Genomic DNA, 16,413 nt, shown 5'->3' with positions numbered 1-16,413 from the left:
TGACAGTAGTACGCGGTATTCAGACTGTTTTGATTCATCTGTTCTACGTTCGTATGATCTGTCGGTCTGTCTGATGATAATTCAACTCATGATGTGGTCAACTGATTAAGAGTCAACTGATCAGCCGATCACCTCGAATGAGAGTTCATATCCAAAATGCAGAGACATTATTAGTTCTAACCGATTTCCTATTAGTTATAAATACTTTAGTTGATAAGGTTTTTCCAGTTCGGTTAAAACAAAGTCTTCAGTTACGATTACTCCCTTTGTTCGATCAGTTAGGTTCATCAGTTCTCTTACGGATTAACTTGTCAAACTCTGAAACTTATAATATTCCAACAGTTGGCATATCTCCCGCTAGGACTTGCTTCTTCTTGGTTTCTGATTTGTTTTTTTCTTGATTTTTCTTCTCCCCTTGACTCAACAGACAAAACATTTGACTGTAAGGTAGAGGCTCCTTGAGGTCTCCTCCTCATTTCTCAAACTTCGTCCAAAATGTACGAGCATTTGTCTCATTACAAATATGATTGTACACGATGTCATCGAAAAATTATCGGATGTTCCCACACACTTGCTCATGCTCAAAGTTCCATTCAGCATCTGATCTAGTTTAGACTCGCTGAACATCGGTAGGTGCATCTTGGCGACAAATATAATATCTTTCATCTTACTTTTCAAAAGTTGATAATTAGAGTCAATAAAGCTAATCATCTTGGTTGTGTGTATCTCCATTTTTGTGACTGTGATAAGTGCATTTTATACACTTATATTTGTCCTATATTTCATATAGGATGTTAGTTTTTTGGGCGGAATTACGCGTTTTTGTTATTTTTGGTGTGAGTGCAGGAACTTAGGTACGACCACGACGTGGGCATGAAAATGCATTAAAATGGTACTCATGGGAAGAAAAGTGAGAAAAACAGGAGTCGAGGGCAAGGCAATGGCGCACATGCGCGGCATATTCCCGCGCACATGCGCGCAACTAGCAGAAAGAGTCGCGCATATTCGCTCCCAAATCCGCGCACATGCGCGGCCCGAACAGTGTGATTCGCGCATATGCGCGAGTAAGATCGTGCATCTGCGCGAGAGTTGCCCCAAGAACATTGGCTGAGAGCTGCGCGCATATGCGCCGCTCATGGCGCGCATATGCGCGCGACGCGAGATTCAGAAATAAAAAGGGTTCGGCGTGGATCTTATAAGGGTTCCGAAAGATTCTGAGAGCAGCCGTCAGAGCACTCGAGAGAAAGGAGAAAAAGTGAGAGCGCACGGAGCACGGAACGCGAAGAACGGAGATAGAAGACGCTGAATCCGGACACGGAGACGCACTTCTATCTCTCGCCAACACGTTCTTAATTCGGTTTCTTACTTTTACGTTTTTAATGATTACAAACAGGTTTTGTATTGATTTAATTACGAGTATGAACTAATTCTATTTTCTAGAGATTGATGTAGTCTTGGTTGAACCTATGTTATTGACTTTTTAACTTTTCATCTAATTAATTCGTCGTGTTTATTTGTGATTTCTTGTGATTAATGCTTTTGGATTACTGGCCATAATTCTATTGATTGAATAATTAAAATCTAACACTCGAAAGAGGGGATTGAAATTAGGACAGGAGAAATCACATCGTTAGATATTTATAACGTGCAAAAGACGTATAACTCTGACGAATCCATAAGAGGACCTTGGTTGCATTTATTACGTGTTGCTTGATTTTGAATAGACATATTAAAATCGGTAATAGGTAATACAGTTCTATTTATCACTCGACAGAGGGAGTAGAAACATTGCGAGTTCTTGGTTATAAATGCGATGCAATTTAATAACATGTTAGTTAATGCCGAGTTAGCATAAGGGAAGCCAGACGAAATCATATCTCTAGATTTATTTCTTCAGTGAATTCTATACTGCGTGCTAGAATTACAGTAATTGCTATTTTATTTGAATTGATTACAAACCAACCATTCGATTTGTCTAAATAAAGTTGAGCTATGTCAATTATGGTAATTAATATACAACTTTGAATAATTACTCCTCGTGGGATCGATATCTGTACTCATACAGTACTAAACTTGACACCGTATACTTGCGGTAGTGAAAACACGCAACAAGTTTTTGGTGCCGTTGCCGGGGAGTAAACTATTTAATTGCATATTGATATCATTACTAAGTAGTCTTTACTTTAATTTAGACTTAATTTCGTTTTATTTATTTATTTTGTTACGTTATAATTTTTTTTTTCTGTTTTGCAGTGCATGCTAAGAACGCACAGCCCTGATTTGCTTATTTTTGATCCGGAGATCGAAAGAACTGCGAGGAGACTAAGAAAAGAGAGAAGGGAAGAAATCAAAGCGATGGCTGATAACAGAGAAAACGACCGACAGATGCCACCTGATGCGATACCAATCAGAGATACTTCCGACCAGTGATCAACACGCACCATTCTGGCATTGCTCGGGGGACCATAAATGCCAACAATTTCGAGTTGAAGCCTGCACTGATAAATATGGTTCAACAGAACCAATTTGCAGGAACTGCCACTGCTGATTCTCACGTTCATTTAAGGACCTTCTTGGAGATTACGGATACGCTAAAAATTAATAATGTTTCTGATGATATTATTAGATTGCGCTTGTTTCCGTTTTCTCTCAGGGATCAAGCTAGAGGATGGCTTCAATCGCTTCCCTTGGGAAATGTCACGACATGGCAGGAGTTGGCAACGAAATTCCTTTCTAAATATTTCCCCCCTGCGAAATCTGCACAATTGAAGATTGAGATCAGCACTTTTAGACAGACTGACTTCGAGCAGTTGTATGAGGCATGGGAAAGGTACAAAGAGTTGTTGCGGAGGTGCCTAAATCATGGGTTTGAAGACTGGGTTCAGATCGAGCTTTTCTATAACGGGTTGAACGGTCAGACACGGACAACAGTGGATGCAGCGGCAGGTGGCACGATCTTTGCCAAATCGCCTGCTCAAGCCTATGACTTGCTTGAGCAGATGACTATTAATAGCTACCAATGGCCGTCTGAAAGGTCAGGAGTACAAAGGACTGCTGGGGTTTATGCTGTGGATCCTATCACATCACTCACTGCACAAGTATCAGCATTGACTACACAGATAGCGACTATGAATAAGGTGGGTACATCAAACACTGAGGGACCACTGGTTGTTGTTGAAGAATCACATTTTCCTGAAGAAGTCCAATACATCAACAACAAGAACTTTGGAGGCTTTGGCGGATATCTAGGTAACCCCCCCCCCCCCTCCCACCCCTAATACTTATCATCCTGGGTTGAGAAACCATGAAAATTTTTCTTATGCAAACAATAAGAATGTGTTGAACCCTCCACCGGGATTCAATACATCAAATGGGGAAGGGAAGCCATCATTTGAGGATCTAGTGGGGACATTTGTTGTTGAATCTGGTAAGAGGATGTCTAGAACTGAGTCTAGACTTGACAACCTTGAGACACATATGGCGAGTATTGGGGCTACTTTGAAAATCCTTGAATCGCAAGTGGGGCAGATAACGAAGCAACTCACGTCTCAACCGTCAGGCGCAGTTCAAAAGACTGCCGACCCAAATCTGAGAGAGGTGAATGCCATTTTTATACATCATGAAGAGATTTGCGTGTTAGGCAGAGAAGAGAAGAGGGTTGAACTCACACCTGTTCAGGATGAAAAACTAAGTCCAACCAAAGGAGCCCGAGGTAAGAAATCTGAGAGGTATGATTTAAATAAATGCATTGATATTTCTTTACTTCCCTACCCCCAGCGATTTTTACAATTACAAGCTGAATTTCGAAAGAAAAAAGGTCTTGAAGATCTCAAGAACCTACACACTAATAATGAGTTTGTAGATCAGGTGGAAGGTGAAGTTACTGAAGGAACACGAAGAAATCTTCCTCAAAAGTTGCTCGATCCCGGTGAATTTATCGTACCATGTGAAATAGGAGGTCATTTAGTAGAAAAAGCTATCTGTGACTCAGGAGCAAGTATAAATATAATGCCAAGTTCTCTCTACGAGAAACTTGGATTGAGCAAGATGAGATCCACCGAGTTAAGCGTGCAGCTGGCAGATAAATCGGTGAAAGTACCATTGGGTATTGTGAAGATGTTGAACTGAAGATTGACAAATTGAAAGTTCTAGCAGAATTCTTGGTACTCGATATGGAGAATAGTCAGGACGTTCACGTCATTCTAGGACGACCTTTATTGGCTGCTGTTGGAGCCATCATCGACGTGAAACGAGGAAAGATGACCATGGAAGTTGAAGGTCAAATGGTAGCAGTAAGGGCATCCCAGAAATCATTTGACCCACCATGAACAGGATTGGTGACAGTCGGGCTGATGACGTTAAACCAAGCGCTGTGTGGGAGGCAACCCACATTTATTTATTTTTGCATTTATTTTATTTATTTTATTTTATTTCGATTCCTTAGTCTATTAATTTTAATTTTCTCGACTCAAATATTAATTTGCTCGTTGCTATTTTTGCAGGTATTAACAAAAAAAAAAGAGAGAGAATTTTTGGACAGGATGCTCCGCGCAACATGCGCCACCTCAGGCGCGCACATGTGCGACAATTACAAAAGGTTTCGCGCACATGTGCCACCTCAGGCGCGCACATGCGCGAAAATTACAGAAGGTTTGGCGCATATGCGCCAATCAGGGCGCGCATATGCGCCACGTTCTAGCATGCAAACCCGAAGCTTCCGCGCATATGCGCCAATTCACGGCGCATATGCGCGAGGCTCAGTATAAGAAAAAAAAATGGGTATCGCGATTTCAGAAATCAGATCACAACAAACCCTCGCCGCAGCTCCTTGCACACCACCTCACGCCGTCGCTCCCCAGCAACCACACCGCCGCCGCGCCTCCTTCGAAACGCCACGCTGCCGCCGCCCTTCCTCTGAAAGCCAATCACACTTCAATTTTTGGTAACCTTCTTGTGAACTCAAGAGTTTATCCGGATTGTTTGACTCATATCTTGAAATCGGTGTTAATCTAGTGAGGAATTTGTGATATTGTGAAGTGGGTACTTCGAATTGTTCTATAATAGTTTGTACTTGGGGCGTTTATTGTGTGCTAACCAGATTAATTGGTTTGGTGAATTATAATTGCTACGTATATTGGGGTGTCATTACCGGAATTGTGGAGCTTCAATTGTTGACATTAGTTGGTGTTGATTGTGATTGTGGATTATTGAATTGATATGGCGCCGAAAAGGAAGTCGAAAAAGGGTGCTTCTTCCTCTTCAAGCTTCGATTCTCACAGGTTTTGGAGTGAAGAAGCCCAACAGGTGTATGAGAACTCAATGACTCGGTCGATCATCCCGGAGAGGGGATTTAATTTATCAACATTGCGTGGTTTTCTTAAGCGTGAACTTGAAAGAAGGCAATGGCTTGAATTTGCTCAACCCCCTTTTGATGCTGTGATTTCTGTCGTCAGAGAGTTCTATGCCAATCTGCGGATACGGCATGATGACTCAAAGGTACTTGTGCGAGGAAAATTGGTATCGTTTGATTCTCAGACGATAAATACGATATATCAGATGCCGAGCCTCGAAGAGGACGAGTACAGTGCATTCTTAGACGATGGGGTCGATTATTCAGAGGTAATCCGGACTGTGTGTCAGGCAGGCGCCGTATGGAAGATGAGCGCGAGTGGTCCAATCTCACTGAAGAAATCCGAGATGAATCCTAATGCAAGTGCGTGGACGTCATTCGTGTTGGCTCGAGTTCTCCCATCCTCACATTACCACGACGTAACCAAAGACAAAGTTGCGCTTGTCTTTGCGATTTTGATGGGCAAATCTGTGAACTTGGGAAAAATAATATATGGATCGATCATGAGAGCCGGCATTGGATTAACTCCGGTCGCCCTGCCATGCCCCCACATTGTTACCGAACTCTGCAGACAGGCCGGCGTCTCTTGGTCACCTGATGAGCAAGTACTTAAGCCGAAGGCTCCCATCGTTACGCCCTATATGCCTCCCGTTGATTCAGATGACGAGGACCTGCCACAGGCACCGCTTCAACCACTACCACCACCGGCAGCAGCCAGAGAGCGCAGGGGAGACAGATTGAGGCGATTAGAGACTGAGATGCAGGAGCAGAGGAGATTACTAGTTGAGCAGCGCCAGGTGCTGGATTCGCTTCAGTACCACACAGACTATGCCATGGGTTATATGATGGACTTCACGTCCTTTCTTGCTCAGCGATTCCCGCCTTTAGGTCCAGATGATCCCATGTTTCCCCAGACACCTGCTTGGCCACCACAGTATCCACCACCACCACCACAGTATCCAGGCCCACCACCGCAGGCCCCACCCCAGCACATGCATGAGGACATTGATGATGATGACGGCGAGCACTGACGCTCGTCGTGTGAGGTATGCTTGTCTCGTTTATTTCTTGTTTATACATTGAGGACAATGCATATTTTAAGTTTGGGGGGGTTGATTTTATCTGATTTGAGTAGATTATTTGCTTTAGTTTTTAATTTTGATGTTCATTTAAAAAAAATCGTTTATTTATTTTTATTGCATGTTAGAATTGTTATGACTAGTCATGGATAAGATATTGTGAGGCTGATGATGAAAATAAAATCGTGAGTCTGAAGCATGAATGTATTCGTGATTACTGGGGAGTCACATTTTATTGCACTGTCATGTTTGTTGATATTGTTGGTGCTCAGAGACTATTTGCGTGCCTGTGATGCCAATTAAACAAGAGAAGTCTGATTTTAGTAACCCTTACATGACATTAACTGACACTTTTGCGAACACAGAAATGATCTAGGCATTCTTTCGCAATATCTTTGGGGCCTATCTTCTTTGCTCATTATCAATTGTTAGCCCATCGAGCTTCGAATAGATTGAGATGCCTAACTTTTCTTTGTGCACCTATATCATATATCATGTTTGATTGAAAATTGCATGTGATTGGTTTGTATGAGTTGACTAATGGATTGACGGAATCTAGAACTTGTTTGGACACTTTTCGAGGAGAAATACGGATAATATGTGACATAGGAATGATTTAGGCGATCTTTGGAACCGTTCAAGCCTTCGAGCCTACCTAACGAACATGAAATATCCCTAGTGTCCCATTTTGAGCTTACTAAAAATCAAGTGGTGTGTGTCAATGACACACAATTAGCCCTCACTTGTATTTATTCTACATCCCAAAACAACTACCTAATGAAGCTTATACACTTATTATCCTACCTAAATTTTGAGAGAAATAAGTTCATTGGTGTGGAATGATTCAAACACTCCTTGAAAAGAAAAAGACAAAAATTGAATGTACAGAAAGGAGTTCAAAAAAAAAACGATGGAAAGAATGAATCAAAAGTGGTGAGAAAGAAAGCATTTGGTATATGATGGATATGAATGAAAAGAAAACAATAAATGGGTGGTGAGTGAAAAGAAAACGAAAACGAATGAAATTGATGAAGTTCAAATATCTCTCTCAAATTTTGATCTCCATGCCTTTATTGTAGCCATGAGCCGTAGCCTAACGTTACAAGCCTACAAGAACTATTAACCTTGTCACATTTATCCAATATACTAGTGGAGAAAAGTTGTTCAAATCAAGCCTATGGATACCTGATAAACATGGTTAATGAGTATAGACTTTAATCATTTGCATGTAAGCATCTCCTTGTGTGATTTCAGCTTTGGTATACTTGTGATGAATATCTTTTGAGCCAAACAATTACCAATAAAGTCCTTTGTGATATGTGTAAGTAAATGTGTGTTTTAATGAAATGTAAGTTGCACCGAACTGAGGACTTCTTAAGTTTATGAGGCGATTTGGCACTGTGAATCTATTTGCGCATTCGATTAGGTAGATAAACAGTGACATACCACACACGAACGTGACTCTCAATTAAATACGAATCACATAAAAATAAATGAATCTGAGGCCACTATCATTTTTTGCATATCCATGACTATAGTTGTTAGTGTTTATTTCTTCCTTGAGTCTGCATTCTTATTTTTAGTTGTATTTTTGCTCGGGACTAGCAAAAGTTTAAGTTTGGGGGGATTTGATAAGTGCATTTTATGCACTTATATTAGTCCTATATTTCATATAGGATGTTAGTCTTTTCGGGCGGAATTACGCGTTTTTGTTATTTTTGGTGTGAGTGCAGGAACTTAGGTATGACCACGACGTGGGCAAGAAAATGCATTAAAATGGTACTCATGGGAAGAAAAGTGAGAAAAACAGGAGCCGAGGACAAGGCAATGGCGCACATGCGCGGCGTATTCCCGCGCACATGCACGCAACTGGCCGAAAGAGTCGCGCATATGCGCTCCCAAATCCGCGCACATGCGCGGCCCGAACAGTGTGATTCGCGCATATGCACGAGTAAGATCGCGCATATGCGCGAGAGTTGCCCCAAGAACATTGGCTGAGAGCTGCGCGCATATGCGCGCGACGCGAGATTCAGAAATAAAAAGGGTTCGGCGTGGATCTTATAAGGGTTCCGAAAGATTCTGAGAGCAGCCGTCAGAGCACTCGAGAGAAAGGAGAAAAAGTGAGAGCGCACGGAGCACGGGACGCGAAGAACGGAGATAGAAGACGCTGAATCCGGACACGGAGACGCACTTCTATCTCTCGCCAACACGTTCTTAATTCGGTTTCTTACTTTTACGTTTTTAATGATTACAAACAGGTTTTGTATAGATTTAATTACGAGTATGAACTAATTCTATTTTCTAGAGATTGATGTAGTCTTGGTTGAACCTATGTTATTGACTTTTTAACTTTTCATCTAATTAATTCGTCGTGTTTATTTGTGATTTCTTGTGATTAATGCTTTTGGATTACTGGCCATAATTCGATTGATTGAATAATTAAAATCTAACACTCGAAAGAGGGGATTGAAATTAGGACAGGAAAAATCACATCGTTAGATATTTATAACGTGCAAAAGACGTATAACTCTGACGAATCCATAAGAGGACCTTGGTTGCATTTATTACGTGTTGCTTGATTTTGAATAGACATATTAAAATCGGTAATAGGTAATACAGTTCTATTTATCACTCGACAGAGGGAGTAGAAACATTGCGAGTTCTTGGTTATAAATGCGATGCAATTTAATAACATGTTAGTTAATGCCGAGTTAGCATAAGGGAAGCCAGACGAAATCATATTTCTAGATTTATTTCTTCAGTGAATTCTATACTGCGTGCTAGAATTACAGTAATTGCTATTTTATTTGAATTGATTACAAACCAACCATTCGATTTATCTAAATAAAGTTGAGCTATGTCAATTATGGTAATTAATATACAACTTTGAATAATTACTCCTCGTGGGATCGATATCTGTACTCATACAGTACTAAAACTTGACACCGTATATTTGCGGTAGTGAAAACACGCAACAGACTGCTACCAACGAATTAAACATAACCTTGAATACAAAAGAACCACTTCCATAATACTGTCTAAAAGCCTTTTCTGATGTGGAATTTCAGACTAAGCAGCAACCACAGAGCATACAAGGACTTTGTATAGTATTTGAGAACTTCAGTTATTGGGATATCAGGGAAATAAACGAGGTAACATCGCAACAGGACTTCATAAGTAATATCAACAATGAATAAGATGAACAATAATATTTATAGTGGTTCACCCCTAAATTGGACTGTGTCCATTCTAAACCTCTCAAGGATGTCACTTTTTTAATAATAACAAATAAGACAAGAGAATTGAGAATACAAAGTATTTCACTCATAACATTCATTTCATTTACTCTCCCTTAATTATATTCCTTCTAAAGATAAACAATCCTTAAAACATCTCACACTAAATCATTTATCTCACTTCTACACTTATTATTGTAGATGAGAGGATTTTGTTTTTTGATGTGATTCTGAAATGAAAAATAGATGGGTATTTATAGTTGAAGTTTAGGCAAAGAAAACAAAATATAAAACATAATTCCTTAATTACATAATTAAATCAACCATTTTTTACTAAAACAAAACATGTGTTAATTATTTGTCAAAAATGATTTACCTTGGATTCAAATTTGTTGACTCGCTTTGTTTATCAAGATTCCCCAGTTGTCATTTGAAATGGAATTCCTTGTTGTCAGCGTATTCTTGATATGTCTTATTTGTAACAGAACAACGGCAAAAGCAGTAACATACAAAAGAATATGGCTTTAATTTATTATATCCTTCGGCTATTTCCAAGTAACATGGTCCTGTATATAAGCTGAAATTAGCTATACGTTATCCTCAAACGAACCTGTAAAAAAAAATTGGCTGTGACATTGGGAAAACATGGTACTGCATAGTTCGGAAGAAGAGCCATTGGAAGAGAAGCCACCACGTACGGTTTCTTATCTCGTCGAGGCAAAGGAAGAATGTCCTCACGTATTGTGGGAGCCGTTCGACATTCTGAACAAGTACGGTAGCAAAACTAAGCGTTTGAGGAGTGGAGAAACATTTGAGCCGAATAAGCAGGAGACGGAAAGTACGGCGTCGAATGGTAAACAATTGGATCTAAGCTTAGAAATGAAAGGAGGTGCGTCGAATGGTAAACTGACTGCCACTACCATAATGAGAATGGCAGGAATGAAATCCAAAGCTGCGACGATGGGTGATCAAGAACTCGAATCTGGTCTTACGCAGGAGACTTCGAAGCATTTGCTTCTTGCAATGTGTTTGCTTGATGCTGCTGACAAGTTCTCCTGCCAGCAATATGATCTAGCTGAAAATTTGCTCATCAATGTTCTTAAAGTTTCTGATCCTGCAGATAATCATGTTCAGAGAGTAGTCACTTGTTTCTCTCGGAATTTACTAGAGAAGATTGAAACAGAGACGGGGAAAATTGATCTGGAGAGAGAAGTGGGAGATTTGAATTTAGAGGAAGCAGTGTTGGATCTAAAAGTCAGTATGCGAGAAGTGGAACAGAAACTTCCCTTGAGTCAAATCACACATTTTACTGGTGTTCAGACCATTTTGGACAGTGTAGCATCGGCTAAAAGGATTCATTTCATTGACATCGGCGTAAAAATCGGGTCACACTGGATTGTTCTCATGGATGCTCTTGCTAATCGGACGAATTGCCCGATCGAGCAGCTCAAGATTTCTGCAGTTGCCACATCAAGAGATGAACTAGATGAAACAGGTAAAGTATTGTCTTCTTTCGCAAAATCCATGAATTTGTCGTTTACATTTAGGATATTGAACTCGGAAATCAATGAGCTTAGAAGAGATATGTTCGAGCTAGAGGCCGGAGAAGCAGTGGCTGTTTACATGGAGTTCTGTCTGCAGTCCTTGTCAGATTCTCCAAAGAAGTTGGAATCTTTAGTAAGAGAGGTCAAAAACCTCAATCCTTGTGTAACGGTGGTGAGTGATATAGAGGCGGATATCAGAGGATGGACCTTTATCGGCAGGTTTTACGAGAGTTTGTTGCTCTGTAGCGCGATGTTCGATTGCCTAGAGGATTGCCTCGGCGGAGACAGTGACTGTAGGAAGATAATTGAAAAACTATACTTTCAGGAGATAATCAAGCAAATGATGTCGGCATTCGACGACAATAATTTGAAGCATCATCTTAAAATCGACTTCTGGAGAGGATATTTTGCAAGGTTCGATGTGGTCGAAATGGAGCTGAGCCAGTCGTCTATGTACCAGGCAAGTTTGCTGCTTAGAGAATCTGATAGCCGGAAGGCGTGCACTTTGAGTATGAACGGGAAAAGTATGCTTCTTGGGTGGAAAGGAACTCCTATCCGGTCTCTATCTGCATGGAAATTCTAGCATCACCAAATGGTCATGAACGTCGATAATTATAGCTCATCTGACATTAAGATTCAAAATTTAACACGAAATCTCGGGATTGAGACTCTATTGTAATAACATTATTTTCCAACTCAAAAAAAGAAAAGTCATAAACTATGTAAAACTATGTGGGAAACTAGAAACATAATTGCATCGAGAACTGGCCATGTTTGTAGGCTGGAATAAAACACCTCCCATCGAGGAAGTAGCTAATGAATGATAGAGAGTTGGATATTAATCAAATAAGTAAATAATTAGAGTTTTGTCGATAGAAAAATAAATATTGGGTTGGTAACAAAAAAATATCGAAAAACGATCAAAACCTGATATGTGAGAGAATAATATACTTGATATTTGGATTGTCATATAAAATTTTAAAAAAATCTTAGTAAACAAGAGCTAGAGTTTTTGGTGGAGTGAGAACCGAGAATTACTCAATGTAGTTGTAAAAATTGTTTCAAAATATTCTAAATAAGAAAAGTCTTTAAAAAAAATATTATATATATTTATTAAAATTATGATTCGGTCGGTCGGTCCCGATGAAGCGCCCGACCAACCGGCCGACCAAGAGTGCCAGCCACTATTTTAATTATTTTAAATTGCAATACTAGTCCATTTTATAAATCCATCGTAACATTTATTTATTTGTTTCTTTACTTGTAATATTACACACACAAACTCGTACCATTTTACATATCTATTTTTTGAGATAGATTTTCGACTCAACCTGATATGAATCTGGCTAGGAACCATGTGCAAACATTTGGGGGAAGATTTAAGATGTGTTGTTGCTTCAGACTTTTAAGCTTGATTGTGATAAAAGATGATGAATCAAGCATATTCAAGCAAGTGGTGGAGTTCAACAAAGAATATACCGAAGTACCTATAACGAGGGGACGAAGCAAGAAGTTTAAAGATGCACTTCAAGGACTCATGATGAGCTATCAAGGAAGTCCTACAAGTTGGATGTATAAATTAGAGGAGGTTGGGAATCATGGGAATGATATTGGAGGTCTTTGGAATGTTATTCAAGTGCAATTGCCGAAGGTCCAGCGCACCCGCGCTAAAACAGAGACCGCACCCGCGGTCCAATTGCCGAAGGTCTAGCGCACCCGCGCTCAAAACAGGGCCGCACCCGCGGTTATGTTAAAAAAAAAAAAAAAAAAATTTTTTAATTTTTTTTCCCCGAAGCATGAGCGCACCCGCGGTCCTGTCTGCAGCGCACCCGCGGTCCTGTTCCGTGTAGAATTTTTTCACAACTTTCTTTATGACTTTTGTGCACTACTTTTCATGTATTGATTATTATATATTCAATGTATATGACTGAAGAACGAACCAATTCAGATTATAACAAATTATTGGAGATTTCTCTCAATTTGCAAGGCTTGTGCTTTGTGTTTATTAAAAATCAAACTTATCAAAGATTGCATCTTTATGGCGTTTGTCGATTGTTTCTCGCACGGATTGTCAAAACAAGTTCTTTGAAGGTTCGTACGAAATTCGATTGTTATCATCGTTGATATTTGTTGCTAAGATTTAATATCTTAGAGGTGAATATCACAAATCGTTACTTGTTTCAAAAGATCGGGACAACCAAATCGATCCTTGTTTGTTATTGAGTTGAGGGTGCGATTCTGATAATCGTGTTTGCTTCTCATTCGTACGGGGATTCGTATCATTTGGTATCAGAGCTTTTGGTTCTTTTTTATTCAAGTAAGCCTATCCGTTCAATTCTTCGTAGGATTTTCAAAACCGATTTTCGTGTAGCGATTTTCTACGACTTTGTGGGACAAAAAAAAACAAAAAAAAAGGGTATCATTTGGTATCAGAGCTTTGGCTCATTGAAATCAAGTAAGTATCTTGTTCTTCATTTTCAGATCTGTCTAAAAATCAAATAAAAATATAAATATCCGTTCTGTTATCAAATCTGTGTTATCCTTGTGTTTCTATTGTCCTATCTATCAAAAACAAAAACAAAAATTCATTCTGTTATCAGATCTGTGTTATCCTTGTGTTTCTATTGTCCTATCTATCAAAAACCAAAACAAAAATTCATTCTGTTATCAGATTTGTGTTATCCTTTGTTCTATTTCAAGATCTGTGTTATTTCTATCATCCTTTGTTATTTGATAATCCAGAATTTTCGAAAAATATTTGTTCTGTGATTATTCTGTCGTTCTTGTTTTTGTGCGATCCAAGTGAGACAGTTGCAAGTGTTCACAAGTTGAATCTTGTTAGTTTGATAAAAAGAAAATATAAAGATTGAGCACACCTTTGAGAGAACTATCAAATTCGAGTGAAAAACATTTGAGTGCGAGTGTTATTTCTTTGGAGTGACCGGTGAGTATTTTGTAGTGAAAAAAAAAGGTGAGCCGAGTGAATTTCCATTGGAGTGATCAGTGAGGATACGTGGTGAGAAAAATTATCTTTTATTGCTTATGCTAACCTTTTCGTGCAGGTATAATGTTTGACGATCGTCAATTTCAAACAATGTTGAGAGGGTTGGATAAAATGTGGGAGAAGGAGTTTAAGCCTCTACGAAAAAAATATATGGGTTGTGAAGAAGAGGCGATGCATGATAGGCATGTTGATGAGCGTAGTCGAGGCAGTGGAGTTGAAAGAAGTAGAACATGGCATTTACATCATGATGATGATAGGCGATGTGAGGAGGATAGAGGAGGTGGCCGGAGATGTGAATCTAGCAAATATGAATATCAAGGTACATTTAAAAACTCAATTTCTAGTACTTGTGATGTTATATGTTGTTGGTGTTTTGAGGTCGGGCATTGATATCAGTCAATGTCCACGTGATGAGGTGACCATAATAAAATCGCCAGTTGAGCTTAATTCTCAAATGGAGGGTGATGTTGTGGGTGAGTTTGAATTCCGAATGGAGGATGATGTTGTAGAAGAACCTGAATTTGAGGTTGTGGTTGAGATAGTTGTTGATGATAGTATTCCACTAGTTGATGAGTCGAATGATGTTAAATTGTGTACAGTGGAAAGTGAATTATTAGGTGGAGGAGAAATGTATATTTTGTGCACTATGGACAAGGAGAATAGGCAAGGAGAAATTGTTTTGCATAAATTTGTTGAGGAACAAAATATTTCATGTGTTCAATTGAATCCAAATGTTGTTCTTGAGAATCAATTGAAATTCCTTGAATTGAGTGAAAAAGAAATTAAAATGGCCGAAAGAAAGAGAGAACAAAAGAGTGAGTTGGCCATAGAAAAGAAAGAAGAGAGAAAAGAAAAAGAAAAAGAACAAGAGGCCAAAGAAAAAGAACAAGAAAAGAAATATAATTTGAAGGCCCAAAAGAATAAAAAGAGTGAGGTTGAGAATTATGTATTTTTGAATAAACCCCTTAAAGTACCTTTGTACAAAGTGGTTTATTGTCATTGTGAGGGTGTAGCCGGTTCAATCCCGAGCATTGCTACTTTGTCTTTGCAGGGTTATGGAGATGTCATGATGAGGAGGCAAGCAAGAACTGATGGTGGAGTAAGGCCACGTGTTGATCAACATGATGTTAGAAGTAATCAAGGTGAGGTAAGGTTAGTTGCCAACGCAACAATTGGGAGGTATGATTTGCTTCCTTACTTTAATTTTGTGTTGTATTGTTTTCAAGAATTTGTAGAACGGTTTGCAGGTTTGGTGGTTAAGGGGTCGGATGTAAATTTATCCTTATTCCTTGATTGTTATGAATTTGAGACCATGAATGAATTGCATGTACCTACTATGAATTTTGATGTCTTACGATTTACAAAGTTGAAGGGGTTTGTTTACTACAAGGGTTTATATACATTAGACATAGATTTTTGTGATGAGATAATATATTGCATTGATAGTACATGTGACGTGTCCTATTTTCATGATTTATATTTGATTTGTGATGGTTTTGAAGATTACATGGATCGTATATTTAGTGTGTTTTATTTGCATGATTTATGCTTGTTTGTTGGTTTCGAGATGTGCAAGGATGAACATGATTACTTTGTTCATGATGAATACCTGTTTAAAGAAAATAAATTTTTCATCCTACATCCATTGCATGAGTTGTTGATTGATATTGAGGCACATGACATGTGTTTAATTTGTAGCCATGAAGTAACTAGAGCCATAGATATGATGAATGGATTTTTACTATGGTTGCATATGAGGAGGTACACTGAGTGGAATTGTGAAACATGCATTGCACGTAAGAATTTTTCTGATCATAATGAATACAATTTTAAGGAGGATAAATTGTTTATTCTAAATTCATTGCATGAGTTACGTACTGGTGATGCATATAGTGGTGTCTTTATCTTTGATAAAATGCATGATTATATGTGTTGGTTGCATATGAAGAAATATGTTAAGTGGTGTAGTAAAAGGTGCATTGGATATGGGAAAAGGGTATCTAAGTTTGATTCTTATGTGTTGCATCAATTATATCTTATTCCTAGTGGACTATGGTCGTACACGTGTATGGATTTCACTTGTGTGTTAACTAGGTCTAAGAAGGGGAGGAATTTAATTTTCGTGATGCTTAATGAGATTTTGTTAATGTCATTTTGTGTCATGTATTATTTATCGTATGGAGCAATGTCTGAATATATA

This window comes from Primulina eburnea, chromosome 15 (assembly GCF_022965805.1).
Source record: "Primulina eburnea isolate SZY01 chromosome 15, ASM2296580v1, whole genome shotgun sequence".
NCBI lineage: Eukaryota > Viridiplantae > Streptophyta > Magnoliopsida > Lamiales > Gesneriaceae > Primulina > Primulina eburnea.
The sequence above is the reverse complement of the archived record's forward strand: the minus strand, read 5'-3'. Positions refer to the sequence as shown.